Below are 12,747 nucleotides of genomic sequence, written 5' to 3'. Positions count from 1 at the left end.
CCACCATTACACATATACACAGAGATGCAGTAGTTCAATGTTTTACCTTGGTGGAGAAAAAAACCACTTAATTAAATGTAAGATCAATTAATAAATATTAATTTAATGACTTAAAGTGCCCAGTTAATGAAAGGCTTATCGATCTATCCGTAGGTTTCTCTCACCTGGATAGAGTTTGCAAACAATCAGTATTACATAATGATGCACAATGTCATTGGCATTATTATGACATTCCTCTAAGTTTCAGGAGGTGGTTGCAACGGAGCTATCATTTCCCAAGGTCATAAAATCTCACTGCTTTAAAAACTTAAGCAGCCCAGGAGATGACATCACGATGTAGAATGATATTCCCAGAAGCCTTGAAAATGCAAATTGTGGGGGTGCTACAATGACCTTTTAGCTACACCTGTAACTTCCATAATACGGACTAGAAAACAGACAAGCAGCATGTTTAGTCTCTTGCTGACCTTGAGCTAGTTGCTCATTCACCAAAGCTCTATTTGAATTCAGTGTTGGCATTCATACCTGAACTTAGAGTAGGAACCCGAACACTGCATGCATATAAAAATGACTAATTTCTGAATTCAATTAACTGATAAACTGTTCCATTGTTCTTTTAGGTATTTTCTGTCTCTGGGTTTAAAGTTAAGTCCTTTTTAAAAATAATTTTTACTAAAATTGCTCAAATCAAACTTCTAAGAAAATGTTCCCTAATGGTATCTGTTTTTCTTAGCTTACAGAAAATTTCTTTCTATCCATTCAATATATAAATATTGACTGTATTTTGTGTTTATAACATGCTAGCCACTGGTGGGAATAAAAAAGGAGAAAAACTATAGAGAATTTTATAATTTCATTAGGAAAGCAAGTCAGTGCCAAAAGGGTGTGATTTTGAATACAAATTATATAGAGTTTCAGAAAAAGAGAGACAGTTGTGGACCTCCAGGGTCCTGGAAGTGTTTATAGCAATCCAGGAAAATATTCTGAGCATGTAGAAAGGGATTAAAAGAGCATAGTAATTGCCACAAGTGAGGGTAGAATGAGGGAGGTGAAATGGAGGGAGGGGGTACAAATTTGAACCTTTGAAAAGGTACAAATTTCTAGTTATAAATAATCATGTGGATGTAATGTACAACACGGTTATTCTATTTAATAATACTAGACTGCATATTTGAAAGCTGCTGGACATCAGTACAGACCAAGGCAGGACCTGTTGCCTCACATGGCCCTGACAGAACTCACTCTTAATTCACAGTACCACTCATATTAAAAGGAGCCTAACTTCTGAGGCCAGATGTACAAACATGAGTAAAGTCCCAGTCTTTTCAAAACACACTGAAAAATATACTCTAACATTGGAAACATGGAATTGTTTCCTCAATTGAGGAAACGTTACATTACAATGCATTGTAATGAAAGTTTACCACGCAGCTTTGTATTATGCCTATAGGTTACGGAACTTCATCTTCCTAAAACACGGTTTAAAACTTTTGTTTGTTTCTCTCTAACTGCTTGAAGCAGGGTTAATTAATAAATTACCCCCCCTCCTTTTTTTTAGCCTCCAGCATGTTTTATTTTTCCTAGAACCTATGTACAATTAATTCTAGCAAGGCAGTACTCAATACTGTTCAAGCCTCACATTTTGGATTAACTACTTAATATTATAAATGTGAATGCACATCCTCATAACTGGGAAACTAAATGACATAGATTTACTCATTATTTATGTAACCATACAAAATTTTATATGCAACAGGCACTTTTATACTATAGAATCTGACCTTATGAACTAGCTTACGTATAAAACATAGTTACTCTTTGCTCATCTGTCATAACTTAGAAAGTGTTGCACCAATGCTTAAGATGTTATTGAAACAGATGAGTTCTCAACACAAGGTTAACAAACTTGAAGCTCCACTCTAGAAATACAAACCCATAAATTGAAAATTGTTTTACCAGAAATAGATTATGAGCAACCCTTACCAAAGTAGTACCATAGGGAGTTACAGTGTTGACTCAAAGAAGACACAGGTTTCTCATTAAACTTTTTTTAATGGGTCTCAAATTCTGTGACAGATTTTTTGGTCAAGTTGTTTTCATTAAAAAGTACTGATTTTAAAAACCGATAACTTAAACTGCCACACACAAAACATGGTCCACAAAAACATTCTCCTTTCCTTCTGACGGTTTTATGATGCATTGTTATCATTAACCAGTCTTTTACTATTAAACTTCAATGGCCAAATGAGACAAACATTTCTGAGACCGTTCTTCCACCACTGCTTAAGACTGGGGTGCCAGGTATTGGGGATATTATTCATTCAGCCTTCTGAGCTTTCAGGGCAGATGTGGTGACCTTGCCAGCTCCAGCTGCCTTCTTGCCCACTGCTTTGGTGACAGCCACAGCGACTGTCTCATGTCACACACAGCAACACGGCCCAGGGGAGGAGAGTCAGAGAAGCTCTTGACACATCTGGGCTTGCCAGGAACCATATCAACGATAGCAGCATCACCAGATTTCAAGAGTTTAGGGCCATCTTCCAGCTTTTTGCCATAACGATGATCAATTTTCTTCTTCAGCTCAGCAAACTTGCAAGCAATGTGAGCAGTGTGACAGTCCAACACAGGTGCATATCCAGCATGGATTTGGCCTGGATAGTCCAAAATAATCACCTGAGCTATGAAGCCAGCTGCTTCCATTGGTGGGTCATTTTTGCTGTCACCAGCCACATTGCCATGATGAATGTCTTTGACAGACATGTTCTTGACACTGAAGCCCACATTGTCCCCAGAAAGGGCTTCACTCAGTGCTTCAAGGTGCATTTCTACAGACTTCAGCTGTTACATTGACAGGAGCAAAGGTGACCACCATGCCAGGTTTGAGAACACCAGTCTCCACACAACCCACAGGGACAGTACCAATATCACCAATTTTATAGACATCCTGGAGGGGCAAACGCAAGATCTGTCAGTTGAACGTGTTGGTGGCAGAATGCAATCCAGAGCTTCAAGCAGGGTGATTCCACTGGCATTGCCGTCCTTATGGGTGAATATCCATCCCTTGAATCATGGCATGTTAGCACTTGGCTCCAGCATGCTGTCGCCATTCCAGCCAGAAATTGACACAAATGCTACTGTGTCAGGGTTGTAGCCAATTTTCTTAACGTAGGTGCTGACTTCCTTAACAATTCCCTCATATCTCTTCTGGCTGTAGGATGGCTCAGTGGAATCCACTTTTTTTTCCTTTTTTTTAAAAATTTTACAATATTGTATTGGTTTTGCCATATATCAACATGAATCCGCCACAGGTATACATTTTATTAACTCCAACAATTAATTGTTTCACACCCAGAGTGTAAGCCAGAAGGGCATGTTCATGGGTCTGCCCATTCTTGGAGATACAGGCTTCAAACTCACCAACACCAGCAGCAACAATCAGGACAGCACAGTCAGCCTGGGATGTGCCTGTAATCATGTTTTTGATGAAGTCTCTATGTCCTGAGGCATCAATGATGGGAACATTATACATGCTGGTCTCAGATTTCCACAGGGAGATATCAGTGGTGACATCATGCTCATGTTCAGCTTCAGTTTGTCCAAGACTCAGGCATATTTGAAGGAGCCCTTTCCCATCTCAGCAGCCTCCTTCTTGGACTTTTGAATTGTTCTGTTGTCGATCCCACCACATTTGTAGATCAGATGGCCAGTTGTGGTAGACTTCCCTGAATCTACGTGCCCGATGACAACGATGTTGATGTGGGTCTTTTCCTTTCCCATTTTTGCTTAGGTTTAATGGTGGTTTTCACACCTGTGTCCTGGCGGCAAACCCGTTGTGAAAAAGCAATAAATTACCCTTTTTAAACCAGAAGGAATGAAGAGGCTGAACCAAAGCGGAAATAATGCCCAGGTGTGGATGTGTCCGGTAGTGAAAGTAAAGTCCGAGGCTATTAAGAACAATATTGCGTAGGAACCTGGAATGTTAGCTCCATGAATCAAGGTAAATTGGAAATTTTCAAACAGGAGATGCCAACAGTGAACATCGATATTTTAGGAATCAGTGAACAAAAATGGATGGGAATGAGTAATTTAATTCCAGTGACCATTATATCTAATACTGTGGGCAAGAATCCCTTAGAAGAAATGGAGCAGCCCTCATAGTCAACAAAAGAGTCCAGAATGCAGTACTTGGGTGCAATCTCAAAAATGACAGAATGATCTCTGTTCATTTCCAAGACAACCATTCAGTATCATAGGAATTCAAACTATGCACAAACCACTAATGCCAAAGAAGATGAAGTTGAACATATCTACGAAGACCTACTGGACCTGCTAGATGTAACACCAAAAAAAAAGATGTCCTTTTCATCATAGGGGACTGAAATCCCAAAGTAGGAAGTCAAGAGATACCTGCAGTAACAGGCAACTTTGACCCTGGAGTACAAAATGAATCAGGGCAAAGGCTAGCAAGGTTTTGCCAAGAGAATGCACTGGTCAGAGCAAACACCCTCTTCCAAGAACACAAGAGATGACTCTACACATGGACATCAACAGATGGTCAATTCCAAAATCAGACTGATCATAGTATTTGCAGCCAAAGGTGGAAAAGCTCTCTACAGTTAGCAAAAATAAGACCAGGAGCTGACTGTGGCTCAGATCATGAACTCCTTATTGCAAAATTCAGATGTAAGTTGAATAAAGTAGGGGAAACCACTATTTTCATGATAATACAGTGGAAGTGACAGATTCAAGGGATGAGATCAGATAGAGTGCCTGAAGAAGTATACATGGAGGTTCATAGCAGCGTACATGAGGTGGTGATCAAAACCATCCCCAAGGAAAAGAAATGCGAGGCAAATGGTTGTCTGAGGAGGCCTTACAAATAGCTGAGAAAAGAAGAAAACCGAAAGAAAAATGAGAAAAGGCAAGATACCCATCTGAATGCAGAATTCCAAAGAATAGCAAGAAGAGATAAGAAAGCCTTCTTAAGTGAACAATGCAAAGAAATAAGAGGAAAATAACAGAATGGGAGAGACTGGAGATCTCTTAAAGAAAATTAGAGATACCAAGGGAAAATTTCATGCAAAGATGGGCATAATAAAGGACAGAAATGGTATGGACCTAACAGAAGCAGAAGATATTAAGAGAAGGTGGCAAAAATACACAGAGGAACTATACAAAAATGTCTTCATGACTGAGATAACCACAATGGTGTGATCACTCACCTAGAGCAAGACATTCTGGAGTATGAAGTCAAGTCACCTTAGGAAGCATTGGAAGTGATAGAATTGCAGATGAGCTGTTTCAAATCCTAAACCGCTGCACTCAATATGCCCGCAAATTTGGAAAACTCAGCATTGGCCACAGAACTGGAAAAGGTCAGTTTTCATTCCAATCCCAAAGAAGGGCAATGCCAAAGAATGTTCAAACTATTGCATAGTTGTACTCACTTCACATGCTAGCAAGGTAATGCTGAAAATTCTTCAAGCTATGCTTCAGTAGTCCACGAACCGAGAACTTCCAGATGTACAAGATGGATTTAGAAAAGGCAAAGGAACCAGAGATCAAATTGCCTGCATCTGTTGGATCACAGAAAAAGCAAGGGCATTCCAGAAAAAAATCTGCTTCTCCTTCATTGACTACAAAAAAGCCTTTGACTGTGTTGATCACAACAAACTGTGGAAAATTCTGCAGGAGATGGAAATACCAGACCAACTTACATGCCTTCTGAGAAACCTGTATGCAGGTCAAGATGCGACAGAACCGGACATGGAACAACAGAACTGTTTGAAAATTGGGAAAGGAGTACATCAAGGCTGTATATTGTCACCCAGCTTATTTAACTTCTATGTAGAGTACATCATGTGAAATGCTGGAAAGCCTGAAGCTCAAGCTGTAATCAAGATTGCCAGGAGAAATATCAATAACCTCAGATATGCAGAGAACACCACCCTAATGGTAGAAAACAAAGAAGAACTAAAGAGCCTCTTGATGAAGGTGAAAGAGGAGAATAAAAAAGCTGGCTATAAACTCAACATTCAAAAAACAAAGACAGTGGCAACTGGTCCCGTCACTTCATGGCTAATAGCTGGGGATAAATGGAAACAGAAACATTGACAGACTATTTTCTTGGGCTCCAAAATCACTCTGGATTGTGACTGCAGCCATGAAATTAAAAGATGCTTGCTCCTTGGAAGAAACGCTATGACAAACCTAGAGGGTGTATTAAAAAACAGAGACATCACTTTTGCTGGCAAAGGTCCATATAGTCAAAGCTATGGTTTTTCCAGTAGTCATGTATGGATGTGAGAGTTGGACCATAAAGTCGACTGAGCACCAAAGACTTGATTTTTTCAAACTGTGGTGCTGGATAAGACTCTTGAGAGACCTTTGGACAGCAAGGAGATCAAGCCAATCAACATAAAGGAAATCAACCCTGACTGTTCATTGTAAGGACTGATGCTGGAGCTGAGCTCTAATACTTTGGCCACCTGATATCCTGATGCTGAGAAAGACTGAAGGCAGGAGGAGAAGGAGATGGCAGAGGCTGGATGGCGTAACTGATTCAATGGACTTGAGTTTGAGCAAACTCCAGGAGATAGTGAAGGACAGGGAAACCTGGCAGGCTGCAGTTCATGGGGTCACAAAGAGTCGGATATGACTGAGTGACTAAACAACAACCACCACCCTTGTTTAAAAAAAAAAAAAAAAGAGTATTTTAAAATATATGATCACATTTGAAAATATTTTTCCACCAATTTTTTTGAGTAATTGTGGTATACTAGGTACTATTTTAGGTACTGCAGATTTTTCAGGTTTTCATGAAATAAGCATGACTAATGCCATCTCTTTCAGTTTATAGAAGTCAAAAAAACTGAGTCAAAAAAATTTGATGAGTCAAAAAAATTTTAAAAGCTGAAATAACCAATCCATAATCTCACAACAGGGAAGTAATGTGATTAGGACTTGGGCCCAGATCTTATGACCTTAAATCTTTTGTTGTTTGAATTGCACAAGACTGTTTTCCCAGCAAAAGTTCAATAACAATATGCTAAATAGGAAAATGGTATTTTAAGAATATGAAATTAGAAGCTTCATAGCTTTGGGGTGGAAAGACACTGGGCAGCAAACCTAAGGAATTGAATGTTTGGGCATTTAATTGATATGAGAGTAGAGAGAAGGTAAACTCATACATCAGGTCACTGAATCATTCATTCTTTCAAAAAAAAAAAAAAAATCTAACACCTACATGCTAGTCACTGAATAGACAGGGTTACAGAAAGTATGAGGTTTGGAGAAGAATAATAGTGTCTGTCATGTCACATGTACGTGTGTGGTACTTGCTCAGTCATGTCCAACTCTGTGATCCCATGACTGTAGCCCTCTATCCATGGAATTCTCCAGGCAGGAATATTGGAGTGGTTGCCATTTCCTTCTCCAGGGGATCTTCCCAACCCCAGAATCAAATCTAGGTCTCTTGCATTGCAGGCAGATTCTTTACCCTCTGAAACACCAGGGAAGTGATAGCACATACATTGACAGACGTAAAGATAAGCAGGATAGTTGAAAACTAAAGTCAACAGTTTTTTAGTTATGGTTTTTAGTTTAGTTTGCACTAAGAATGATTTATATAGAATTTGCATTTGTTAACTCAACATTGGAATTGAGAAGAGGAGTTATGTCTAGTATTAAATAATTGAGAAATTGGCATGGTAATATAGTTTAAAATCATAACTATAAAGCTAATCACAAGGGACATGTTGTGTGATTAATTAAAGGAAATACCAGAATAGGCAAATAAAGAAACAAAGTAGATTAGGGGTTACCTAGGACAGGCTGGAAAGAGGTAGGGAGATTGAAAGGTGATGGCTAAGGGCTATGGGGGAATGAAAATCGTATTAATAACTATTGTAATAGATATATATACCCTGTGACTATACTAAGAGCCATCGAATTGTACACTTTAAATGAAGGAATTGTATGTCATGTGAATTATATCTTAACAAAGCTTCTAAATACAAAACCATAACTATAGATGAGTTATCAGAGACATACGAAATAAAAAAAAAAATTCAAAGGACCAAAGAGACTGACTTTTAAGGAACAGTTATAATTAAATAGTAAGTGATAAATAAGATGGCAACCAAAATATTCAAAATCTCATTGAGCAAATGCCCTAGATTTGAAAAGCTAAAATATCATTGAGATAATTTATAGTGCCCATAAGAACACATACAGTTTCAGAAGCTAAAAGTTTCAGATAAGGTATGAATAAATAAATGGGAAGTACAGTAAGTAAATCCATTATGATTATACAGTGGAAGTTACAAATAGATTCAAGGGATTAGATCTGATAGACACAGTGCCTGAAGAACTATGAACAGAGGTTCGTGACACTGTACAGGAGGGAGGGACCAAGACTGTCCCCAAGAAAAAGAAATGCAAAAAGGCAAAATGGTTGTCTGAGGAGACCTTACAAATAGCTGTGAAAAGAAGAGAGAAGCAAAAGGCAAAGGAAAAAAGGAAAGATATACCCATTTGAATGTAGAGTTCCAAAGACTAGCTAGGAGACATAAGAAAGCCTTCCTCAGTGACCAATGCAAAGAAATAGAAGAAAACAATCGAATGGGAAAAACTAGAGATCTTTTCAAGAAAATTAGAGATACCAAGGGAAAATTTCACGCAAAGATGGGCACAATAAAGGACGGAAATGGTATGGACCTAACAGAAACAGAAGATATTAAGAAGAGATGGCAAGAATATACAGAAGAATTATACAAAAAAGATCTTCATGACACAGATAATCACGATGGTGTGATCACTCACCTAGAGCCAGACATCCTGGAATGTGAAGTCAAGTGGACCTTAGGAAGCATCACTACAAACAAAGCTAGTGGAGGTGATGAAATTCCAGTTGAACTATTTCAAATTCTAAAAGATGATGGTATGAAAGTGCTGCACTCAATATGTCAGCAAATTTGGAAAACTCAGCAGTGGCCTCAGGACTGGAAAAATTCAGTTCTCATTCCAATCACAAAGAAAGGCAATGCCAAAGAATGTCAAACTACCACACAATTAATTGCATTCATCTCACACACTAGCAAAGTAATGCTCCAAATTCTCAAAGTCAGGCTTCAACACTACATGAACTGTGAACTCCAGATGTTCAAGCTGGATTTAGAAGGCAGAGGAACCAGAGATCAAATTGCCAACATTCACTGGATCATCATAAAAGCAAGAGAGTTCCAGAAAAACACCTACTTCTGTTTTATTATCTATGCCAAAGTCTTTGACGTGTGGGTCACAACAAACTGTGGGAAATTCTTAAAGAGAAGGGAATACCAGACCACCTGACCTGGCTCCTGAGAAATCTGTATGCAGGTCAGGAAGCAACAGTTAGAACTGCACATGGAACAACAGACTGGTTCCAAGTAGGAAAAGGAGTACCTCAAGGCTGCATATTGTCACCCTGCTTATTTAACTTATATGCACAGTACATCATGAGAAATGCTGGACTTGATGAAGCACAAACTGGAATTAAGATTGCCAGGAGAAATATCAATAACCTCAGATATGCAGATGACACCACTCTTATGGCAACAGTGAAGAAGAGCTAAAGAGCCTCTTGATGAAAGTGAAAGCAGAGAGTGAAAAAGTTGGCTTAAAGCTCAACATTCAGAAAACTAAGATCATGGCATCCGGTCCCATCACTTCATGGCAAATAGATGGGGAAACAATGGAAACAATGACAAGACTTTTATTGGGTGGGGGGCTCCAAAATCACTGTAGATTGTGACTGCAGCCATGAAACTAAAAGACATTTGCTCCTTGGAAGAGAAGTTATGACCAACCTAGACAGCATGTTAAAAAGCAGAGACATTACTTTGTCAACAAGAGTCCATCTAGTCAAAGCTATGGTTTTTCCCGTAGTCATGTATGGATGTGAGAGTTGAACTATAAAGAAAGCTGATCGCCGAAGAATTGATGCTTTTGAACTATGGTGTTGGAGAAGACTCTTGAGAGTCCTTTGGACTGCAAGGAGATCCAACCAGTCTATCCCAGAGGAGATCAGTCCTGGGTGTTCATTGGAAGGACTGATGCTAAAGCTGAAACTCCAATACTCTGGCCACCAGATGCAAAGAGCTGACTCATTGGAAAAGACCCTGATGCTGCAAAAGATTGATGGCAGGAGGAGAAGGGGATGACAGAGGATGAGATGGTTGGATGGCATCTCTGACTCAATGGACATGGGTTTGGGTGGACTCCAGGAGTTGGTGATGGACAGGGAGGCCTGGAATGCTCTGGTTCATGGGGTTGCAAGAGTTGGACACGACTGAGTGACTGAACTGAACTGGATCATGGGATGACTGATTCTTGCACGGAGATAGAAAAGACTGCCTTCAGAAAGCAAGTTGAATTTTAATTTGCTTTGAATTGTAATTTGAAATTAATTACATGGTTGAATTGTAATTTGAAATTAAAGAGTTAAATAAAGAGTATTTGAAGAAAATATATTGAATACAAAGGATTGAAGGGTGCAGTGTGATGGAAGCAAAGAAACCAAGAGTTCCTTAGCTGTTTACAGACCATGTAGGGTCTTTACAGTTCACATCAAATGAATTGTCTTTAACCAAAGACAATGAGACATTACCAAAGGATTTTAAGGATGGGAGACATAGCAACATGATCAAATTAACACTTGCAATTTAAAGAACTAATTAAAGATGGACTGAAAAAATACAGAAAGACAGTCAAGACACTAGTATCATCCAGTCAATAGATCTTCGTATCTTAAGGGTGGCAGTGATTATAGTGGAGATGGAGAATAAAGGGACAAGCAATATTTAAGAGGGAATTTTGGCAAGGTTTTTTAAGACACTAAATAATGATAATGAAGGGAAAAGAAAAGGTTGTCAGTCTTGTTCCTGTGCTTTTGTGACAGGATGGTGACAATCTTCAGTTACCAATAGGAAGGGTGGAAAAAGATGAGTCTAGTCTTCATCTCCATATAGGGGGTAATCAGAGCATTGGAAATGGATCAAAACAAAGTGAGAACAGTGAGTGAAGAATGATAAAATAAGAAACATGCAGACAAGAACGAGAAGGAATGGATATGGATTCAGAAGAAAAAACAGGAAAGAAAGTGTTTTAACATGGAAGCTTGAGAAAAGTAGTTTTCAAGGAGGAGAAAGGTAGTCTTTAGTTTCACATGATTCTGAAATATTAAATGAGACATCACTGTAAAGAACCATCAGGATAGGCAGCAGGGAGGGCTTTGGGGAACTTACTGAGTACTGTCTGGTGGTTTACTCGCTCAGTCCTGTCCAACTCTTGCAACCCCATGGACTGTAGCCTACCAGCCTCCTCTGTCCATGGAATTCTCCAGGCAAGAATACTGGAGTGGGTGGCCATTTTCTTCTCCAGGGGATCGGCCCAACCCAGGAATCAAACTTGGGTCTCCTGCATTGCAGGTAGATTCTTTACTGACTGAGCTACATACCATACCAGGGCTGCAAATGGGCAGGAAGCTAGATTGCAGTGACTTGAGGCAGGAGTCAGGTACAATGAATAAAGAAATTCTGAGAAAATAAATTATTTTATTTTTTTGCAGTAAAAAATTTTAAGATCTACTCTCTTAACAACTTTAAAATATACAATACGGTATTAACCATAGTCACCATGCTGTGCTTTATATCTCCATGACTTATTTATAACTAGGAGTTTGTGCCATTTGACTTCCTGTACCTGTTTGGCCCACACTACAGCCCTCACCTCTGGCAACCACCAGTCTGTTCTCTGTATCTATGGGCTTAGTTTTCTTGTTGTTGTTTTGTTTGCTTTTAGATTCCACATATAAGTGAAGTTATACAAGATTTGTCTTTCTCTGCCTTATTTCATTTAATGAATACCTTCAAGGTCCATCCATGCTGCCTCAGGTAGTAAGTTTTCATTCTTTTTATGGCTGATCAATATTCCATGGTATATATATACAGCACATCTTATGTAGTCATTTTTCCATTGACGGACACTCACATTGTTTCCATATCTTGGCAATTGTAAATAATGTTGCAATGGATATGTGGGCACATATATATTTTTGAATTAGTGTTTTCATTTTCTTTAAATAAATGTCCACAAGTGGAATTTCTGGATCATCCAATAGCTCTAGTTTTAATTTTTCGAAGAGCTTCCATATTTTTTTCCACATGGCTGCACTGATTTTGGGGAATCCCCCAAAAGTGTACAAGGGTTCCCTTTTCTCTACATTCTTGCTAACACTTATTCCTTGTCTTTTTTTAATAGCCATCATGACAGATCTGAGGTGGTACCTCACTGTGGTTTTGATTTGCATTTCTTTGATGATTATTGATCTTGTTGGCTACCTGTATACCTTCTGTGGGAAAATGTTTACTCAGATTCTCTGCTCGCTTTTCTTTTTATTTTTTTATTGAAGGATAATTATTTTACAGAATTTTGTTGTTTTCTGTCAAACCTCAACATGAATCAGCCATAGGTATACATATATCCCCTCCCTTTTGAACCTCCCTCCCATATGCCACCCCATCCTACCCCTCTAGGTTGATACAGAGCCCCTTATTGTGTTTCCTGAGACATACAGCAATTCCCATTGGCTATTTTACATTTGGTAATGTAAGTTTCCATGCTCCTCTTTCCATGCATCTCACTCTCTCCTCCCCTCTCCCCATGTCCATAAGTCTATTCTCTATGTCTGTTTCTCCATGGCTGCCC

At 39.0% G+C, this 12,747-nt stretch overlaps 1 pseudogene; it reads right to left on the bottom strand.

Moving 5' to 3' along the window:
- Nucleotides 1-2,317: 2,317 nt before the first annotated feature.
- LOC113879698 lies at nt 2,318-3,793 on the bottom strand (annotated as a pseudogene).
- Between the last annotated feature and the right edge of the window lie 8,954 nt (nt 3,794-12,747).

The sequence above is a fragment of the Bos indicus x Bos taurus genome, chromosome 21 (genome assembly GCF_003369695.1).
Source record: "Bos indicus x Bos taurus breed Angus x Brahman F1 hybrid chromosome 21, Bos_hybrid_MaternalHap_v2.0, whole genome shotgun sequence".
NCBI lineage: Eukaryota > Metazoa > Chordata > Mammalia > Artiodactyla > Bovidae > Bos > Bos indicus x Bos taurus.
Note: the sequence above shows the minus strand (reverse complement) of the source record. Positions and strands in the feature narration are given on the sequence as shown.